A 23,074-nucleotide genomic window follows, 5' to 3' on the forward strand; every position below is an offset into this window, starting at 1 on the left:
CAGGTCTCCGTAGGATTTTATTCCGGAAGTGGGAAGGCACTAGATAATTAGGGATTTCAGGAAGGTCACCTGGTAGTGTAGAGGAAGGATGGGAAGGGAGAGGAACAGGAGGCAGGAAGACAAGTCAGAGGGCCACTGATTGCTCAGAAGACAACGGCGGTGGGGAAGGTGACCAGATTCCATTTGAAGAGGATGTTACAAGGCGGACTCAGGAGGGTGCAGAGACTGGTTGAACTTGGATGGTGAGACATGGAGGTAGGATGTTGCCTGGTTTCTAATACAGATTGAAGGAAAATCCCGGCTACTCCAGAGTGGTGGAAGTTTAGAGGATGCAGAGATGTATCCAGAATTAAGGTTAGAGGGGTAGGTTGGGACCTGATAAGAAGGCCCAAAATGGATTCATTTGCCCCTGCCCCAACTTTTTCATTAGTTTCAGCCTCTCCCAGGAATGTCACCTTTTAACAGTCAAATCTGAAATTTCTTGAGGCAATCTGCATGATGAAAAACCCTGCCATTTCTTTCTCCCCCCTCCAAAAGGACATGTCCTGGCCTGAAATAATCCTTATATTTCACTGGCAACTTGCCGCCCCCCTTTCCTACGAAGACCTTCCATTTTATACAACTCCTGGGACGTATGTCCTTGCTAGATGGGATGCTGCCCAACTCATGAATTCCTTAACAAAGCCAATTAGATCTTCGTATTTACTCAGTTGCATTTTGTTCTTTAACAGACCAAATGGTGAAGTCCTAAATGCAGCTAAGTTATTGCGACGTCTGATAAACTATGGGGCTGCACCAAATCTTTTGAGGAAAGGCGGAAGAGTTTACTCATTTGAGTAAAGTAATACTTACCAAGTGCCAGCAGTATGCTAAGCAAGAAGTCCTGGTGCCTGCTCAGAACCTACTGGAGGGACCACAAGTAAAGAGGTGATTGCTTTGGGGATATCACAAGGCATTGGAGGTTATGGATGGCTTCCAGTTAGGAAGTAAAACCCAAGCTGGAGGAAACAGACTGAAAAAGGAGAGAGGAAAACATTCTAAGCACAGAAAGCTGGCAAAGGCTCAGAGACACTGTCAACCATGTGGCTCCGTTGTTGCTGACTCTTGGCCAAACTAAGGAGATGTTTGTAAGGAAAGAACACTCTCTGCCTAAGTTGCCGGAAAAAGGATGGTACTGTATTTTTTATTTTATTTTTTGCAGCCTGTGCTAACGTGCACAAGTTTGTTTTTACTGTGAATGTGTGTTCACACATTTCTCTTTGTATGTGGTTGTGCATATGCTAAAAACTTCAGAATGTGTCTGTGTGAGACAGATAGTATGTGTTGTCTATGTTGTGGGACACCGCAGTCCTCCGATTTTCTCTCATCCCCCTTACCTAGTCTTTTCTGTGCTTTGGCCTGCTCCTTCTGATGTGGGAAAGACAGAGGGTTTGAAGCAGGTGGCCAAGAAAGAATTCTTGAGATGTCTTTAGTGCAAAAGGTGGTTTTATTAAAGCATGGGGACGGGACCCATGGGCAGAAAAAAGCTGCACTGGGGTCAGGAGGAGTGGCCCATTTTATACCTTAAAGTTGGGAGGGAGTTAGGGAGAGCATAAGCATCCAAGGTTTCCAGGATCTTGACGGGGCTAGCTATTGTTAGGAAAAGTTCATTTATTACTGTTTGGCAAAAACTCGGTCATGAGACCGTTCAGATGTATATCAGTGGGCCGTATGCTTGGAGAATGATTGCCAGCGTGTATCTTGCAGGGGTGGGGAGTAAAGGTAAAAGAAGTTTCCAAAGGAATTTTTATATCTTAAAGTAGACTTAAAGGACAGGATCCTGGGGGGCAGTCTAAGATTGCCTTTTTCCCTTAGCAAGTATTAACGTCGAGGCAGCTGAGTCCCTAGAGGAATGTCACTCTGCCTGTTTCAAGGACTTGTCAGTGGGCTGTAGGTAGTAAAGAAATTTAATGATTTTTCTTCTGCCTTTGTTTCCCACATCACTTCCTCCTCTGAGCCTCCCTTAAGGTTTCATTCCCCCAGGCTTCCATCCTGGGCCTCTTCACTGTCTACTGCACACCTTGTGCTGGAAAGATTTCCTAGAATCCTTCAACTGCGATTATTGCCAGTTGTTTAAAGATGTCCAATCTTTAGCTGTAGCTCTGTCCCATATTCAGAACTGATTGCAGACTAGTTAAATGGACACCAGATATCTCACCTGGAGGTCTCAAAAGCATCTTAAATTCAACATGCTCCATACTGAACTGATTGTCTCTTCCTCCCCCACAAATCACCTCCTGAATTTCCTTTCTCAGGTGATGACACCCCAGGTACTCTGTTGTCAAAACCAGAAACCTTGGGTGAATCCTAGATTCTCCCCTCGCTTTCCACCCTTGTGATTTAATCAGTCATGCCTATGAAGGGAGCTTTCCATAAGAACCAAAGGACAGAGTTTGGAGAGCTTCTGGGTTGGTGAATTAGAATGCATCTAGGAACAGCGTGCATGCCAGGAAGGTGGTGTATCCCCAAACTCCAGAAACAGAAGCTCTTGCCCTTGAGACCCTTGCAGACCTCACCCTATGGATCTCTTCACCTGACTGTTGATTCAAATCCTTTAATGTTCTTTAGTAAATCAGTGATGGTAAGTAAACTATTTTTCTGAGTTCTGTGAGTCACTGTAGCAAATTAATTAAATCCCAAGGAGGGGTTCCGATTTATAGCTGGTATGTCAGAGCACAGTGGACAACTTGGTCTTGTAACTGGTATCTGAAAGGAGTAGAGGAGGGCAGTCTTTTGGGACTGAGCCCCTAACCTTCGAATCTGACACTGTCTCCAGGTATATGGTATCAGAATTGAGCTAAATTGTAGGATACTCAGCTGGTGTCTGAGAATTGCGTTCTGTGGGAAAATTACCTGCACATCTGGTCGCAGAATTGTTTGGTGGGAGTAGTAAGTGCAGAGTAGAGCCAAGTTTTCCTTTCACCCTCTTTGACCCGTTCTTGTCACAGCCCAGGATAAAGTCCACACTTCCTACCAGAGCCTGTAAGGCTCATCCTGATATTGTCTGACTCTCCACCTCCATACCTTACCCCCCAGCCTGGGCTTCCTTTGCACTTGCTCTGCCCTCTGCCTGAAACATATGCCCCCTTACCTGGCCTACACTGCTCTTCCTGGAGGCTTCGGTCCAGGTGTCACCTCTTGGAAGGTGCTCCTGCGCCGTGGTTACATGACATGCTCCTCTCTTCACATTTGTCTCACCACTTGGACTCTTCTGTTTACTGTCATTAAAAAACAAAATTCGGGGGCTGGAGAGGGGGGAAAAATTCAACATCTTATTGGCTCTATTCAGTGATTCAGAAACCAGGTAGCATCGATTCCAGCCGATAGAAGGGAACTCTGAGGAGCTGTGCAGAATGAAAGACTTTCATAGGCAGAAGGAGGTGAGAACAAGGAATATACTAGTGGACTGATGGATTGGTTGTGGCAAAGTCCCTTTCCTTTGTGGGATGACAGGGGTCTGTGAGGCAGATTACCTCACTAGTGCTGACCAGGTGATTCTTGGTCTGGTTTACAAGTCCGTGTCTGGGAGAGGCGGAAACTAATGGAGTCTCAGTTTGGTGATTACCGTATGCTAAGTGGGCTTGGCATAAGTGACTATTTTGGACCTGTTCTGTTTTTTTTTTTTTTTAAGATTTTATTTATTTATTTGACAGAGATAGAGACAGCCAGTGAGAGAGGGAACACAAGCAGGGGGAGTGGGAGAGGAAGAAGCAGGCTCATAGCAGAGGAGCCTGATGTGGGGCTCAATCCCAGAACGCCGAGATCACGCCCTGAGCTGAAGGCAGACGCTTAACCGCTGTGCCACCCAGGCGCCCCTGGACTTGTTCTGTTTTTAACACTCAGTAGGAGCATAAGCTCTATCAGGGTCAAGATTGTCTATCCTGTTGATTGTTACATTCCTAGGTCCTAGAGCCAACCTAGACATGATACCTTCTCAGTAAATGTTTGTGACATGAAGGAAGGAATACTGGTGGCTTGCAGGATAATTATCACAAGGCAGTCTGGACACGGTAATTCATCAGGAGTCGTCGGGATCCTTTGGAGAGGGCCTGGAGGGAGGGTACAAGCAGACATTAGGTTATTTGTTTTACTCATTTATTCTACAAATATTTAATGATGCCTGCTCTGCACCAGACATAGTGTGGGTGCAGATCGCCCAGTGCGTGGGGATCTAGAGGCAAGCAGCCTGTGCTCTCTGCCTCTATGGGTTTCAGTCTTAGGAGATGCACAAAAAAAAAGCAAACATGGCGAAATGGAACACGTGCTATAAAAGAGATAGAAACAAGTCTTGGGAAGACACAGTACAGAACACGTTTAAATCCACATGAGGGTCAGAGAAGGGAAGAGACGTAAGTTCCTAGACACAGAAGAGGAGGAAGAGCTTTGAAGGAAGAGGGAGGAAGATCAAAATATTACGCTTAATTTTACAATGGCCCATGTGTGGAGTGTTGTGCTTCCAAAGATACAACAGCCTAGAGGTGAAATAAGGTGGCGTAACAGCCACGAGACAGGATCTCTGTCGCCCATCTCTTACCTTCTCTGGGGGGTGTGCACCCGCTTACAGATCCTCCAGAGAGTCGTCGGGGGTATTTTACAAGTTCTCCGAACTTGGAGTCAACTTTGTCTTTTGAAATTTTAACTGAATTTTACAAAATAATTTTTTAACATAATTGTCATTAAAAACCTTATTTCGAATAGTTTCATAAGTTTCTATTATGTAGAGAAACTAATTTATTTAAACAGTTTTTTAGCGTTGAACATGTGGGCTGTTTCCAGCTTTGTGCAAATACTTCATTCCATGGTGAACAGCTATGTGTAGACACGAATGTCTTGAGTTTCTATTTCTTTAGAATAATTTTCATCCTCTACTCTGTGTGGCACATTGTCACCTGGGAAACCCACACTGCCACCCAACCTCTGCATGTGAAGGAGACCATTATGAAAGCACATCTCCAGCTTCTGCTTACCCTCTTTCTACTGTAGAGGAAGGGAGTGGGAAGCTGAGAGGGGACCAGAGAAAATAGGATTCCTCTGCCCTCTGGGGGTCCATAAATGCTACAAACCTCTCTTCCTCCATCAGCCTAACCAGTCCCTGTGAAAACTCAGAGTATCTTTGGAGAGCAAAGGATTCTAGGGATATGGAAACCTGAATAGGGTTCCCTCTTATCAACCCCAATCTATCTGCTCTCCTGAGCCTGTGGGCTGCTTGGGTGCTGGGAAGTCTCTGGGCTCTGCTGGAGTCGTGAGAGAGGATTTCTTTAGGGCTCTGTCCCTGGTGGGCCAGGGAAGTCCTAGGAGGCTGGTACAGAGGCATCTCTAGCAAGGGTATGGGCCAGTGATCTGTGGACCCTTGAGGGAAGCAGGTGGGGGCTCTTACTGGATTCTTGCTCTGGCCAAGAGTAGTTGAACAGGTAAACTGAGTCTTCCTGTTCTCCTGAGGCTGGGTGTATGAGACAAGGACTTCAGCAGGGGATTGGCATCTTGCTTGGTTCTGCCCGGCTCATCCTGGATGAAGAGACCATTTTACCTTCCAACACCCACAGAACAGCCAACAGCCAGATCTAACCCCAGCAAGCCTCACTCAGTCCTCCTTGAAGAATCAAGGGATCCGTTCTTACTGGAAGTTTACTTGGCATAGCTTATTACTCTGATAACAGGTTCTAGCCGAGCTGATGAAGAATTAGCATTTCTTTCACGTACTAGCCATGGTGAACATTTCCAGGGGTGTTCAAATAGGGCCAAATCACTGGAACGGCGTTGTTTCTCGTTGCGATGTTTAGGAATCCATGCGTGCTCTGTTATGCAAGCGTTACAGGGCTAACAAAAGTCCAGGTGTTTCTCCCAGAAGGGAAAACAACTGCGTTTGGTGATGATCTAGGCTGTGATTAGGATGATCTGTCTGATCTGTTCTGGTCTGTCGTCTGCGTCGTTGGGGTTGCGAGCCCCGTGCTTACGTTTCTGTCCCATGTTGATGGTCATCACTTTTATACCAGTCTCTGTCCCACTGTGTTGGTCCCCCTGTCGGTGGTAATAAGGAGCACAGCTCTATGCCTGAGGCCTTCTGAGTCATGGCCACTAGAGGGCTGCCTTGCACCACTTAAAGGCCATTGGTTGCCAGTTCACATTCCTTGTTCCTGAGTTTTCCAAGGGCCTAGTATGGAAAAAGCACCTTCTGCTTTGGAAGGGCTAGGTTGGTGCAAAATGAGTGACCAAAGCTTCTAGAAATGCTTCACCTCCAGAACCACCTTTGGTCATCTTTGAGCCACAGGGTGATGACACCAAAGTATCTTACTCTGTCCCCACCCCAAAATCACTCTAAACACATACTAGTTTCCAAAACATGGTGTGGAAACAGTTTTAAGTAAAACTCCTAGGGCCCACTCCCTTTCTGATCAGATTATAAGATACATGCCCTTCCATACAAAAATCCTGGAGCTGCCACTTCCCAGGATAGACCCAGGCCCTAAAGACCAAAATGAGGTTTCTGGCTTTCTATCCAGGGAAGGGGTGGTGCCAGAGCTAGTGTATAGCCCCGGGACCTCTATAAAAGAATAGGGCCTTCCTACATGGTACTAGAGTGTTGGGCAGGTGTGAGGGTTCCTCACCAAACTCTGGAGGTTGGAAGAAGGAGAAGGTGCAAGGCAGGATTGTGTCCAAACCATCCAGGTAAGACTGCTCAGCTGATTGAGGGGGCAAGAGATGGGTTGAGGCAAGGGTTAGCGGGGGATGGAAACCCCAAATTTAGACCTAAAAATTCAGCTGGAGGGGGAACATACTTAATTTGGGTCCCCTGAAAGCAGAACATGTGACGGACTTGGGGGAAGAAGGTAGTTTATGTGGAAGGTGATCTGTATCAGAAAAAGTGCCATGAACTTGGTGTCTTATAACAGTAGAAATTTATTCTCTTACAACTTATGGAGGCTAGAAGTCTGAAATCCAGGTGTTTGTGGGGCTGTGCCCCCTCTGAAGCCTTCCTTGCCTTTTCCAAATGCTGGTAGCCCCGGATGTTCTTGGCTTACAGCCGTTCCTTGCTTAGAGCACTTCTGTCTCAGCCTGTCATCATAGGGCCTTCTCCTTGTGTGTCTGTGTCTAAATCTCTCTCTTATAAGGACACTGGTCATATTGGATAGGGCCCACCCTAATGACTTCATCTTAAATTTATTACATCTGGAGAGACCCTATTTCCATGTAGGGTCATATTCACAAGTGCCAGGGCTTACGACTTCAACATATCTTCTGGGGGGATACAGTCAATCCATATGACCCAAGAAGCGGAAGTGAATGAAGACAAGGCAGGGAGGAGAACCAATACAATGGAAGGTTTTAAACTAGTTATTTCTGCTCCACTGAGAACCCTCTAAGGAACTACGTAAAGTACTCCTCAGAATTCTGAAAGACTCGACTGAAAGACTTGAAAACGGCATTTAACCAGTTCTTCCACGTCGAAGAATTTCTCAGGAGGTTAACTTCTTCCTACTTGCAGCTCCATCCCCTAGTGGGCTACGTGTCCTTTCTTAGCTGGTGAGGAGAACTTGAGATGACATGAGAGCAATGTGCACGAAACCGTCCAGGTGTGCGGAAGCCAGGCGGCCCCGTGCTGTGGCACAAAGGCACACTTCCTGCGCTGCCGAGGCCTGCTCCTGCTGCACTCTGTCCCTGACTCTTTAAGGCACTGGTCAGCTGCAAGCCCTTTTTTTTTTTTTTTTTTTTTTTTTTTTTAGAAAAGGCTTTCGACAGGAAGGTGTTAGTGGAATAAACTACAGTTCCCCTGCTGCAGCTGCTTCTGAGGCACAATATTTGTCATCTCCTTCCCCCGCAACCCCAACATCAAAGCTGGTCTGGGCTACTCATCCCGGAGGGCTGAGCCCTTGTCTGCTTTGCCGTTACCGGGCTTTGTTGGCTGTGATTGCCTGGTTACCGTCGTCCCCAGGGCTGAAAGCATCAAGAGACACGCCAGCACACACGTCTCAGATGGATCTCCCTGACCCCATTAAGCAGCAGCATCCTTAGCTCCTCTGGACAGTCAGGGGTGATTGCTCCCTTCGGTGTAATAACACTCTTTTTACCTGATGGTCCACTGCCTTGAGCCTGAAGTGGAAAAGTCCTGTGTTAACTGGTAGAAGACGTCCCCCTGAGAATCAGGATCTCGAATCCAACAGAGCCAGTCATAGAAATGGGAAGCCGTTTCTGGAAAGAGCTCAGCAGAGTGGTGATGAAAGGAGGCAATCCTCTTTCCACCCCTTGCTTCCTCGGCCCTGTGTTTTCTAACTACTGGGCACATAGCACTGTGTGTGACCTGAGAGTTTAATGCATACACTGCATCCTGGAGGACAGTGACCTATTCCACAGGATGTCGCTCCAAAGTTGGCTCCTCAGCTAAGCCTTTAATTTAAAAGGCCATTCTCACCTTCTACCCTTGGTTTCCAAGGAATGAGGTACATGGTAAGACCCCTTGTTTTATAAAACCATTGTCACACATCCTTTACCATAAAATACACCCTTTCAGCCGAGACTTCACTATACAGAATTCCAGGTTGATAATGAGATACTCCGTAAGCCTCTGGGAAAGCACAAAGCATGCAAGATAAATCCGTATTCCAGAAAGATTTCAGTTCCAGGAAGAACATATTGCTGCCCTGGGCAGGGTGGGGTGAGTCAGGTAATCAGCGTACCACCAGGTGCGGGGGCAGTCTGATCGAGGAGTGACACCACAGTGAGGACCCAGCCTGTGCGAGTGCAGGTTGAGCGTTCGGCCGCAGCGGTACGTAAATCAGCGTTGGTGAGGGGAGCCCCGTGTGGCAGGCCCATGCGAGCCTCCATCTCTGCCACACCCCCGCTCCGTGCGTGGGCCCATGCCCTGAGTTGAGACAGAAGCCAGTAGACAGTCATTCTGTGCACCTGGTTATTGATGCTTTCCCTGCAGCAGCAGCAGCTTTCCGATGAGCATTGACATGACACTCCAAGGTCTGCATAATCTGACACCTCTCCTGTTCATCCGCCATGCACCTGTCCCCCAGGCTTCCTTCTCTGCTACTCCAGTCTCGCTTCATCCAGGCCTCTGACCAGCCAGCTGAGTTATTCTCCAGTGCCCAGAGGGCCATGTTCATTCTTGCCTCAGACCATGCCTCCCTACACGCGAAGTTGACGGACAAGCGTACTGCCCAGCCGGAGGATTTCCCTCACCACTCGCCTTTTGGACTTGTCCTGAGTAGGTATGTGGTATGGCTACAATTCATTTTTGTTTTGTACCATTGTATGAAGTCAACCCAAACATACTCGAGGCTCACATTTTTCTATTTCAGTGGTTGTAGGGACCACCGCCACAAGCATGGCTGAGCTAAGGGAGCGGGTGGGTGCAACAGAGCTGTATGGCACAGTGTCTAAATCACCTTTTCGTGTGGCTCACTTGTTGCTCTCTCGACCTGTCTGGACCCAACCCCAGATGTGCTGTTGTCATCGTACAATGAACTGCCCACTTGAGACTGGTCAACTCGTCAACATAAATCACCCAGTTTATGACTGGTAGCCCAGATACAATGGGCATTTCTAGTCATATAGTGTCTTGATACGCCATTATCAGGTATTCATAGGCTCTGCTTGGGCCCAGCACACCACGAGCTGCTTTTTCAGATACGAGTCATTCTGTGCTGTAGAAGGTATGGGTTAGCTCTCAAGCCTAAAGATCTCCTATTGGAATTTTCCACAGACCACACACTGTTCTGGTCTAATAGGGACCTCTGGCACTAATGGACCATCAGGTCAGAGAAACAAGAGTTAGGACAGCTGGCACGCCCAGATACTTAACAAAACTTTTCACTGCATATACAGTCTGACTCCTGCAATTGCTCCTAAAATCTCTACCATGAATTTTAAGAGCATTTTGGTGGTGGCGATGGTGGTTGGTTGGTTGGTTTTTGTTTTGGAGCTTAAGGGCTGAACATTGACACTGACTTGTAACCAGCTGTCAGCCCTGCTTGGCCCCTGGCTCCAGGTTTCCAAATAGTCCACAGCAAGCATCGCCCAACCCAATGAGAGCCATAGTTAGCAACGGTGGGACCACGTGGATGGGGATAAATGAAGGCCTGTTCCTGCCTTAGACAGCAGAGTCGGATGTTAAGAAAGATTATCTGTCAGTTTGTGTGGACTTCTTAGGTCTCTATCGCCACCCCCTTTGTTCACATATAGAAAGCCCTGAGGACTCAAAGTAGGGTTGAGAGGGTGTTCTTGTCCTGTCATTGTGTGTTTGGGATGGAGAAGAAGGGAGGTGGAGGTTAATGGATGAGATTGTGCTGTGGTTGTGCAATTGGGCCTATGAAGGTGAAGCCACACTCCGGGTGGGGGAATGGGGATGGCCTCACATCAGTGACATCATTCAAAGTGCCGTTCACCTGGAGATGAAGCCCATCTCTCAGAACAGAAATGGGTATCTTCGCCTCCCGATGGTGGGCATGCAGGTGTCAGGATGTCTAGGGAAGAAACCTGATGGGAGAGTCCACCTTTTGGAATCAGAGTATAGGCATCTGCAAATGGCCAGGGGAATGGTGCATGGTCCTGGACCCTGCATTTGTGTATTTTGTGTGGTGGCTTGGTTTATTTTCCTGTTGTCTTTCCTCTAAAATTCATGAAGTCTTTAAAGATCTAGCCCGTTCTAGCCACACTAAGAGAACATAGGGATTGTGTCCACCAGGAGAGAGTGTTAAAAGGGAACGTTGCCCTTTGGGGCAAAACATGGGTGGTGGCAATGGGAATAGAAACTGCTGGGAAAAGGTGGGCCTTAGGGGCACAGTGTAGTGTGCACATGGTTCTGGCCACAGTGCTTTTCTCCCGAGTCTTAACTTTGGAGAGGATGGACCTTGTAGTATGAGGGGCGGTTTCCCTTTAGGGCTTTCCACCTCTGTTACACTGGAGGATTTTTCCTTCCACGGTTTATTCCCCAGGGTCATAGACTCCCAGGTTCCTGTTCCTCAATTTGCTGTAGTGACTCTTGGTCCTGAGTCCCGGTTTGGGGTTTCTCCATTGCTTGTTTGCTCTCCCAAAAATGTGCTAGACAGTTTGGCCCCCACGTGGCGGAGGGATCCCACCTTGCTATGGAGTTGCCAGGACCCTAGTTCACTATCTACAGCCCATCTCCTTTTATTTGGGGTAGTCTAGAAGGCCCTCCCTAATATGTCCAAGGAGTTCCAAGAAGGGCATATTCTCTTCATCTTCTTTGCATTCCTGCTCCTAGCTTAATCCTCAGTCTCCCACCAGCTGCCCAGCTTGCTGTCCTCCTGCTCCCTTTGTCCCACGAGTGGACCGTGCCCTGCCCGCCACATTCCCCAAGCCTCATTCTGACGAGGTTGTGGTACATACGCATCGGACTTCTACTGGAGGCTCGGGGCTAACAGAACAGCACCAGAGAGCAGGAGCCAACCTGAAATAGCATATTCGATACCTTTGTTCCTCCAGCTCCTTGCTCAGCCCTGACTAGGAGTTTCTCACCAGCTCTTTTCTTTCTCAGACTCTAGCCCTCTGCCATCTCACTTTCTCTTCTTACCCAGCCTTCCTCTTTCTCTCCCAGCTCCAGCCTTCTTCTTTCCACCCATCAGTTAGCCACCAGAGGACAACTCTTACCTTCCTGTTGCTTTACTAGGCAGAGCATTCGAGTTTCCTTGTTGACAGCTCTTCTGTATAAACTAAATGGGACCCTTCCTCTCACAGCCAAAAGACCCATTATTCAGTGTTCAAAGAAAAAGAGCCAGCTCTTCATCTGAGATGAATTCTGCCTGTCTGGTTATCTATGGTGTAAAGCAACAACTGTTTTTATGTCCTCACAGATTTTCTGCGTTGGGTCAGGGCACTCACGGATGACTTGTCTCTCTTCTATAATGTTTGGGGCCTCCGCTGGGAAGACTCGAGCAGCTGGAGATGACTTGTAGGGCGAGGGGTTGTCATCTGCCAAAGGCTTCTTTCTTCCATGTGTGGTGCTTGGGTGTTGTGAAGGCTGGGCTCGGCCGGGACTGTTACTGAAGCGTCTACATATGACCTTTCCTTGTAGGTTAGGCTTCCTCACAGCACAGTGGCCACATGGTAGTCGGACTGCTTATATGGGGTCCCTTCCAGTAAACTGAGAGGCCATCACACAGCATACAGATTCACAGGTATCATAGACCTTACCTCTCAATGAGAAGAATGTCGAAGATTCCACAACCATGCTTCAAATCTGCCACAGTCTCCCTCCCACAGAATGCTGACACGTGGCTCCTGCCATTGGTAAGGGTCAAGGGTCCTTTCTCTGGGGCTTCGGTAGGCTCTTCCGTCTGCCTAGCCCAGGGGTCCTCCAGGGATCATCCCAGAATGTCTGGGTTGTAGCTTTTCCACAGCTCTCAGCCCTGGCTCAGGACACCTGAATTTGGGCTTCTTATTTGTATATCTAGGAGTGTCAGGATTTGGAGGTGAGGGCCTGGGAGTCCAGCACACCTGCTTTTGGCTCTTTTGGCTACAGAACTCTCGCCTTGTGCCAACTCCCTGGGTCCCTGATGATGTCGAGATGTGTATATTACTACTGCCACCAGTGGCCTCACCAAGGCAGGCTGTGGGGACCTGGCAGCCAGTACCCAATGTCAGCCTCGGGGGTCTCTGTGACCCTCGTCTCTGAGCTAGCATGGCTTAGAGTGGGGTGATGCAGGACCTTTCTTGTTGAGGGTGTCTCCTTCTTAGGTTCTATTGTCCTTCCATCAGTCCCTTGGAGAAAGAACATCCTCAGACACTTGTCTAATAACATACGAGTCAGCAGCTGTGGTTTTTGGTTCTGCAGTGTCGATGGGAGGTCCCACAAACCCCACACATTCTCCAGATAGGGGCATTCTCCACTCACCTTTACCCAAACAATGAAATACGGCTTCACACACTTGTAACAAGTTGATTCTGGAGTCCCAATCCACCACTCCTGAGGTCATGGATATGCCAAGAGTCTCACCATCAAGATGTGGTTTCAGAAACAGTGGTTCTCTTTGGGAGTCAGTCCATGCATGTCAGTCCGTAAAGCCCACTAGGGAGTGACAGTGTCTGCTTGCTATTTGCAGCATTTTGCTGAGGACCAGATGCTTGGTAAATACTGGTTAAGGATGCATTTGCACAACTTTGAGGGCCATGGGAAACCATGGGTTAGAGAGATGACTGTTGCCTAGGGTGGCAAACTCCGAAGCTGCAGGGACCAGTTATGTAAGTGAAAGAAGCTGGCTGGCTGGGGCCTGAGGCCCATAGGAGAACACGTGCTGCTTGTAAGGAGAGCAGCCACTTTTTGGCCCAATGCCTGCTATGCTGAAGGCGGGTCCAGGGGTTGCCAGATTTTCTTCGTTTTCAAGAGAGGACAACAGGTCCAATCTATTAAATCTCTCCATTAAGTGTTGTCAATTTAGTCAATGAAAAACAAAACCACCTTTGTGGGCTGGATGCAACAGGTGCGCTGCCACTTGGAAGCCTGTAACCTACAGGGTTGACTGCAAGTCTGGTTTCACCCAGTTGCCCCTGATCCTTAGATTAGTGTAGCTCAAAGGCTACTGCCCAGCGCTCCCCCTTCAGGGAACCCTGGCACCTCCACCCTACCCCGTCTCAGCCTCCCCACAACAGCTGCACTGAAAGGTCCTTCTTAGGCTTTCACGACCTCTGCAAGAAGATTATACCTGTAAATCCCCACAGCCAGCAGCCCAGGGTGGGGGAAGGGCGGGGAAGGAGCGGCCAGCCCTCCCTCCCCATCTCTCAGCCCCTCTCCCCAGGGCCTTCCCTGGGCCGTCCTCTGCCACGTACAGATGAAGACACTCTACGCTAGTTGAGCCAACACAGCAGGATTTTTTCCAAAGTAACTTTAGTAGTGATGAAGGGAAAGAACAAGGAAAACAAACAGAGCTGGCCTAGAAATGGGTGTGTTTTCAGAGCTTGGTCCTCCGAACCCAAGGGGACCACTCTATGCCAAATAGTGGGGCCAAGGGAACCGGGGGAATAGGGAAGGAGAAGTGGGTTTTCATTTGGGTATCGAGGGGGACTCCAGTAAAGGACTTATGTGCTAGGGGAAAAGGGGCTGGAAGGTGGCAGAAGCCCTCAAAATTCCGGGAGTAAGTATTCCCGTTCCTGAGAAGAGGGGTAATTGAAGTGGAAGATTGGAGGGAGTGAATGGATGTGACTGTACGCCTGGCAGGAGGAGGCGTCTCTGCAGAGGGGGCCCGAGTACGGCGAGCAGAAGGGACAGCCTCTTAGCAATCCCTGTCCCGGGAAGGTTTGAAAGCTGCGGTGCCCTAGTGACGCCGGAAAAGATGGAGCGGTTGCCATGGCGACGCGGAGCGCACATCGGAAATAAATAAATAAGCCGTCCCGGCTGCAGCAGCAGCACCCCCGCGGGACTGGAGCGCGGGGGAGGGGGCCCCGCGGGCCCGGGTCCCCGCAGCCCGCGCGTCCCCGCCATTGGCAGAGCCGGAGGGGGGTCACCCCCCCGGGGGGGCGAATGGTACAGTCCTCCGCCCGCGCCTCGGCCCGCAGGGAGCGAGCGCCTAGCCCAGCGCAGCCGCTGCCGCCGCCGCGTAGCCCGGAGCCGAGCTGGGAGGCGGCGATGGAAGGAGTCAGCAGCCACCGGACCCTGTCCTACAGCCGCTGGAGCTACGACAGGTAGGGCGGCCGCCTACAGAGTGGGCTCCCCCGGCCCTCCGCATGGCCCTGCGTGGGCGCCCCCCCCCGCGCGCACTCCGGCGGGACAAGCGGCGCTGGCGGGGAGTAGACCCCCGGGCTGCGCCCGGACCCTCGAGCGTCCGGGTCGTCGGAAGCAGGAGCCAGGCGGAGGGTGTCCTCACACCTGCTGGGCAGAGCCGGCACAGGAGGACACCGGCGAGCTGCCACCCACCTAGCACCCCACCCCCACCGGCGCCCGGCTGCCCTGCGGCGGCCCCCCAGCGCGGGGTGAGTGCAGGGGCTGCCGGGCCGCGGTGCTGTGGGGCGAGGAGCGGCCCCCGCGGTGGGGGGCGCCCCGGCTCGCGGCCGGGACCTGCGGGTCGCCGCCTGCTCGGCGGAGCGGGAGGGTAGTCCGGGGCCGGCTGTCGGGGCGCGCGCCGCGGGGACCCAGAGAGGCCGCGGGCGTGGGCGGCCGGGCGCCGCGCTCCCCACGCACTCGTCCTGCCGGGAGAAATCGTCCTTCCAGGTGAAACGAGAAAAAATGAGGACAGCGGAATGAGCTGGTCATCAAGCGGAGATTTATTCTGAGATTTTTGTCCTTTCTACCTATTTTTGGTGTGTTAAATGTCACTTTGCTTTTTAAAATGAAACCATAATGACAGTAGATAGGTTTTTGTTGTTGTTTTCAAAGTGCATAACCCTGTGAGGATCTCTGGAGTTAAATTTTCTGATCCATGGCCCTAAATGGTGAGAGGGGGAAGAGAAACTTCACGAACTGGGCTGCTCTCCCCTCCCTCCAGTGCTGCTCCTGGCGCGCTCCTTCCCTTCCCTCTGCTCAAAGTCTTCCTGCATCTTGACAGCCGGTCTTCCACATTCAGAGGAACAGGTGTCCCTCCTGCCCCAGCTGCATCCCCCTAGGACCCTATTAACTCTCCGCCAATTGAGCCCATCTTTTTCCCTTTTCGCCTTTGTCTCTACTGTCGATCTCTCAGCCTGTAAATCTAGTCAAGCTTGTCAGTCTCCTTCCTCAAGAGGAGTGCAACTGGTCCACCCCTTTGTTTGCTTTCAAGGCCTTCTTGGGGGGGAGGGTCTGAATTGGTTGATTCTGTTTCCTCCTGAACCCTGCACTGCACAATCCTAGCCATCTGCTTGCTGCCCACTCCCCAATTTCAGTGAAGGTGCCCTTTTGAAAAGTAGTGTTTTCTATGGAGAGGAACTCTCAAATAATCAGAGTATTAAACTTAAAATAACAAACCTCCAAGCTTGTGTTCAAATCCCAAACCACACGTTCATGTACTTACTCAACAAATATGTATCGACTGCAAACTGAGGGGGGGGGCTGGAGATAAGTGGATAAAAAGACAAAATTCCTTCCCCCAGACGAGCTCACAGTCTAGATTCTAGTAGAAATCAATGGTAACATGTGCCAAGGACCTAATGCATATATAGGAGGGAAATTTTTTATTGAGACAATTCTATATAATAACTTTTTCCCCACAAAACAAACAAAAACAGCAAGACTCTGGAATCAGACAGCCGGGGTTCAAATCCTGACTCCAGCTAAGTCACCTGGAACAAGTCACTTTCCCTCTCTAGGCTTTGATTTCTTTCTGTGAAATGGGAAGGATTACGAGGATTAGATGAGGTAACATAGTAATAAGTGGTACCTGTTGCTGATTTATTCATAAATATTGTAAATGTCTCTGAGAACATAGCTTAGTTTGAAAATCATTGTTCTATTTTTTAGACTCCTGAATCAAGAGCTTTCCCGGGGTTCTGTCCTCAGCAAGCTTTTCTTCTCACCCTGACAGTCTCAACACCTGGGGAGCCATGGGAAGAAAGTCGCTTCCCTGGTCTGTGTCCAAAGTAACTGAATCCGAATCTCCAGATGTGGAACTCTGGAGTCAGGATTTGCATAATCCTTCCCAGATGATTTCAGTAGGGCTGTTTGGCTTTTCCTCTGGAAGGATCGGTCTGTAGCATTCTCCAGTTAGTACTTAGTTTTTAAACGTTTTTAAGAATTGAATTATTTAAGAATTGCACAGTCCTTAAGAGACTGTTAAAAAATACTATATAAGCAACACATGTATGTAGTACCCAGGTATTAAAAGTGAAATTCTGTGATCCTGTTGCCCTCATCCCCACCCCCTAGAAGCAAACCACCCTGCCCCCCCCTTAACAATTAACCCTTTCTGGCCCTGTTCTCTGGCTTTTGCCCCCACCACATCTTTGAACCCAGGAAACCACTCTCCTTCACATCCCCAAAGAAACTGACCTCTCTGCATTATATTACCTCTTCTTTTCATCTGTTTCTGCCTTTGCTTCTCAGGCCATGTATGTATCAGTTATCTGTTGCCGTGTAACAAATTAAACTTAATGACTTAAAATACTAGTTCTTAAACTAGTTCTTAAAATACAGCAATTTGGGCTGGGCTCTGCCGGGCAGTTTCTGTGGTCTGGCCCAGGCGTGGCTTCTCTTGGCTGCGCTCACCCACATGTTTGGTGCCTCAGCTGGGGGGGCCTGCACATCTGGAGCCTCTGTCCTGACAGCACGGGAGGGGGGGAGAGAGAGGGAGGGAGGGAGAGATGCTCTCTCATCTTCTAGCAGGCTAGCCCAGATTTGTTCACGTGCTGGTAGAAGATTCCCAATGAGGAAGCGGAAGCTGCTACAAGGCCTCTTGAAGCCTAGGTTTGGGACATGCACATCACTCTGCCCCATTGTATTGGTCCAAGAAAGTCAAAATGTCCGCCCAAATTCAGGGGAGAGGAGTAAGCTTCACATCTTGAAGGGAAGAGCTGTAAAGAATTTGTGGCCATTTTTACAATCTACCCCAATATGCGGCCTACATTTCTTTAATTGCTGACTCCTCTGGTCCCCACTGTCTCAATGTGAGCACATGCCAAAGCCCCCCTCTCTTCCATTCTATTCTATCCCATTTTATTCTCAGGCTATACCCTGGTCCCAGTTATCACCTCAGTGCTTTTAACATAGAAATCCATATCTTCAATTCCAGTCTCTTTGCTGAGCCCAAACCATACATCTCTAAATGCTTGTGGACATCTCCATGTATACATTCCATGTATACACCCCGAACTCAGTGTATTCAAAGCCAGACCCTTCACTGATAACTCTGTTTTCCCTGTTTAGCATCCTTCTAGCCAAACTCCTCAAAACTTTGACGGTGACCTTGAACTCTCCCAAGTCTAACCATTCCATCTGTCTCTTCTTATCTACATCCCTGACTGTTATGAAGATGAAATGATTTATGAAAGATGACTGGCACAGAATAGGTACCCTCAAGTCCATGTATTATCAAGAGCTTGGCACTTGGCTAACCTTCTTGCCGCCATTCAAGCTCTAGTAATGATTCCAGAGGTTTCAGGGCTTATGTGCATTACCAACTAGCACTCTTCACTCACAATTTCTGGACCTTCGCCATTCTAGGAACTTCCCTTCAGTTATTTGCAGGATGCGTTCCTAGATGTTGGCCCGGGAGATTGCTTCCCTTCTGATAACTTACACACTACTATCCCACTCCCTGGCCTCCTGCACCTCCCTCACACATGCCTCCTACCACATTATCGAGTCCTCCAGTGCCTTCATGTCTGCATTTTCTCCTGCCAGCCTTTTCCTGGCCTCTCTTCTTCCTTTCCCAGCCTGGACCACATGGGAGATCATCTAACTCACTCACTACCATCACTTTCTGTTTCCTTGCACGTGCTCGCCGCAACTCCAGCCCTTCTTGGACGCGTTAGAATCCCCACCTCCTTGGTCATCGTGGCATCAGAACACCGCCACAAAAACTGTGCAGCGCTGCTGTCACCACATTCAGGCGCTTCCTCTTCAGCTGTGCCATCAGCAGTCTTCCCCTCCTCCCTGCTCAGCTTCACTCCCATCCCCCACAGCAGCTCTTCTGCATCCTCCTCCAGGCCCCTCTTACTGGACCCTACTCCACACCCCCAAGCCCTAAGCAGATAATAGGGCCTCCTGGTCCTTTGAGAAAAATTGATCACGTTGGGCTTTCTGTAACTTTCCTGACTCCACATCACTGCCACGCCAAGAGTTTCCCCAACCAGACAGTGTAATACAACCTGTTCCCCCCACCCCAACCTCCACCTGGTCATCGTCTCTCCCTTTTGCGCAGCTCTAGTTTTCTGCTTTGCCCTTGGCAGATTAGTCACTTAGTAATGACGTATGCACATTTTTGGCCGTGCTTATCTCCCCCACTAGACAGTAAGAGAAACTCTTTCTGATAAGGTGAGAGTTCAGCAGAGACCTATAAAAAAACAAGGGAGTGGATGAGGGAGAATGTTCCATGGAAGGGGAATGGCAAGTGAAAAGGTCCTGAGGTAGGAGTGTGCTCAGTGTATTTCAGTACAGCAAGGAGGCCAGTGTGTCCTCATGTCCCTTTATAATACCTCCTTCCTGCTCCTCCGCAAACTCCTACCCTCCTCCTATCCTCAGGGAACCACTGATCTGATTCATTTGGATATCCTAGAATTTTATATAATTGGAATCATTCAGTGTGTACTTGTTTCTTGTTCTGGCTTTTTTCATGCAGCCATAGTTATTTTGATATTTTTCCATGTTGTTGCATGACTCAGTAGTTTCTTTTTTTTGCTGAGTAGTATTCCGTCATGTGGAGATGCCGCGGTTTATCCATTCTGCTGCTGCTAGACACATGAGTGGTTTCCACTTTTTGGCCATTACAAATATAACTTTTGTGATTGTTTATGTGCAGGCCTTTGTATGGACACATGTTTTTATTTCTCTTGGATAAATACCTACGAGTGGGATGGCTGGATCACCTGGTAAGCATACATTGGGTTGGTTGTTGGTTTTGTTTTTTGGTTTTTGTAGGTATATATTTAACTTTCTAAAAACTGCAACTTCTCCAAAGTGGTTGTACCATTTTACGTTCCCCTGAGCCGTGTATGAGAGTTCCAGTTCCTCTATACCCTTGGCATAACTTGGTATGGTCAGTCTTCCAGATTTTTGCCAATAGTTATGTAGTGGTGATGGGTTGTGAGTTTATTTGCATTTCTTTAATGATTAATGATATTGAGCATAATTTCATGTGCTTATTTGCCATCCATGCTTCTTTTGGGGGAAGTATCTGTTAAAATCTTTTCCCCATTTGTTTCTGGGTGATTTGTGTCCTTACTGTTGAGTTTTAGAATTCTTTGCGTATTCTGGATAAGTGTCCTTTATCAGATATGTGACCTGCAGATATTTTCTCCAAGTCTGTGGCTTTCTTTTCAGTCTCATATATTTTGAAGAGCAGAAGTCTTGCTCTCTGCAGCCCGATTTGCCAATGCATTATATTTTTTTATGTTCAGTTAGCCAGCATATAGTACATTATAAATTTTTGATGTAGTGTTCAATGATTCATTAGTTGTGTATAACACCCAGTGCTCATCACAACACATGCCCTCCTTAGTACCCATCACCCTGTTACGCCGTCCCCCCACCCCCTCCCTTCTGTAACCCTCAGTTTGTTTTCCAGAGTCCAGTCTCTCATGGTTTGTCTCCCTCTCTGATTTCTTCCCATTCAATTTTCCCTCCCTTCCCCTGTGGTCCTTCACTCTATTCCTTACATTCCACATATGAGTGAAACCATATGATAATTGTCTTTCTTTGCTTGACGGATTTCACTTAGCAAAATACCCTCCAGTTCCATCCACGTCGATGCAGATGGTGGGTATTCATCCTTTCTGATAGCTGAGTAATATTCCATTGTGTATATGGACCACGTCTTCTTTATCCATTCATCTGTTGAAGGGCATCTCTGTTCCTTCCACAGTTTGGCTATTGTGGATGTTGCTGCTCTGAACATTGGGGTGCAGGTGCCCCTTCTTTTCGCTACATCTGTAGCTTTGGGGTATGGATCTTGCTTCTAGGGTCTTATCTAAGAAATCATGGCCTAACGCAAGGCAACAAAGGTTTTCTCTTAGGAATTTTCTAATTTTAGGCTTAATATTTTAGGTCTGCTCTTCATTTTGAGTTAACTTTTATATATGGAAGGAGGTTCATTGAAAAAAAAAAAGATATCTAATTGTTCCAGCACTACTTGTTGAAAGGACTTTTTTTTTTTTTGCACCTTTATCAAAAACCAGTTGTCATTGCATTTATTTCTCTCTATTCTGTTCCATTGATCGATCTGCTTTTCTCGATGCCAATACCCCACTATCTAGATGACTATAACTTTGTAGAGGGTCTTGAAATCAGGTAGTTTCAGACTTTCAACTTTGTTGTTGTTGCTGTTCCTCTTCTCCCCCCCCCCCCCCAAATCAGAAGACCCTTTATTACTCTAGAGTTGTGAAGATCTCTTTGCAGTTACTGCAGTGTTTCTGGCCCTGTCCAGGGCTGGTCCCCAATCCTCAAGCTACTTGGCAAATAAAATCAAAAGGTTACTTGGTGAGTGTGGAGTCAAAGCAAGGTCAAAGGAATGACTTGGAGAGCCACGCACCCAGGCCCGGAGAAACCAGGATGGTCGGCTTCTTCAAAGTGGTTTGGCTGTTCTGGGTCCTTGTTAATTTCACATTCCTTTTACAAAGAGATTTTCAAGTTCTACAAAACGAAACAAAGCAAAATCCTGCTGGGATTTTAATTAGGATTGTGTTGAATCTATAGTTCAATTTGGGGAGAGTTGACTCTTGGTAATTTGGGGCTTTCCACCTATAAATGTGCTATATCTTTCTGTTTATTTAGACCATCTTTCATTTCTCTCAGGCGTATTTTGTAGTTTTCAGAGTGTAAGTCTTTCACCTCTTTTATAAGATTTATACTGAAGTCCTGCCTATTTTTCAATGACATTGTAGATAGTATATTTTTCATTCAATTTCCAATAGTTAATTGTGAATGTATAGCAATACAGGGTTTTTTTTTTTTTTACTGTAGTCCTATATAGAACATAAAATTAGCCATTTCCTTGATTTCTAAGTGTACAGTTCAAGTACGTTCACACTGTCATGTAACCATCACCACTATTTCCAAATCTTGTTCATCACTCCAGACAAATACTTTGTACTTAGTAAGAACTAACTCTTCGTTGGACCCTCTCCCCAGCCCCTGGTAACCTCTAATTTCCTTTCTGTCTTCATGAAGTTGCTTATTCTAGATATTACATGTAAATGGAATCCTACAGTATTTTTCTTCTGCGTCTGACTACTTCACTTAGCATGATGTCTTCACGGCCCCACGTTGTAGTGTACGTGAGGACATCGGTTCCTTTCTTGACGAAATGATATTGCGCTGTATGCACAGACCACATTTTGTTTCTCCCCTACTCTGTCGATGGACACTTGGGTTGCTTTTGCCTTTTGGCCATTGTGAAAATGCCACAGCGAACCCTGGCATACAAGTGTCTGTTCTAGTCCTTGTTTTCAACTCTCTTGGGTGTATAGTAGGAGTGAAATTGCTGGATCATATGTGAATTCCATGTTTAGCTTCTGGAGGAACCACCCAGCTGAGTCTTTTTGTTTTTTGGGTTTTTTTTTTTTTAAGATTTTATTTATTTATTTATTTGGGAGAGGAAGAGCATGAGAGAGAGAGAGATATCATTAGGAGGAGGGAAGGTAGAGGGAGAAGCAGACCCCCCACTGAGCAGGGAGCCCGATGCAGGGCTCGATCCCAGGACCGTGGGATCATGACCTGAGCTGAAGGCCGATGCTTAACCGACTGAGCCGCCCAGGTGCCCTGCCCAGCTATTTTTCACAGCAACTGCATGATTTTTCCTTCCCAGAGGCAGTGCCTGAGGTTCCCATTTCTCCACATCTTCGCCAGCACCTGTTATTTTCTGGTTTTAAACCATCCTGGGACGGACGAAATGGTTTCTCACTGTGGTTCTCATTGACATTTCCCTGATGACTGATGTTGAGCGTCTTTTCACGTGCTTCTTGGCCATTCATGGATCTTCTTTAGAGAAATGTCCATTCGAGTCCTTTGCCTGTGTCTTTCGTCTGTTTTTAAATAAACTCTTTATTGAAGTATATAACCTGCATGTGAAAAAGAGCACAAGTCATAAATGAAGAATTTGGTGAATTGTCACAAAGTGAATACACTCTTGTAATCAGAACCCCTCCTTATCTATGCCCTCTCACACGAGGGCTACCACCATCCTGACTTCCATTAGACTGACTTCTAACTGGAGAGATTAGTTCTGTCTATTTTTAACTTAATTTAAGAGTACCAGGGGTATTCTTTTGTGTCTTCCTTCTTTAGTTTAACAGTGGACTCATCCGTGGTTTTGCATGAAATTGCAATTTGCTCACTCTCATTGCTGTGTAGTGTTCTGTACGGATTTACCGTAACTCATCCATTCCACTGTGACGGGTACTTGAGATGTTTCCCAGCTTTGGTTATTATTAATACTGGACATTTTAATGCATGTCT

Source organism: Ursus arctos, unplaced genomic scaffold (genome assembly GCF_023065955.2).
Source record: "Ursus arctos isolate Adak ecotype North America unplaced genomic scaffold, UrsArc2.0 scaffold_22, whole genome shotgun sequence".
Lineage (NCBI taxonomy): Eukaryota > Metazoa > Chordata > Mammalia > Carnivora > Ursidae > Ursus > Ursus arctos.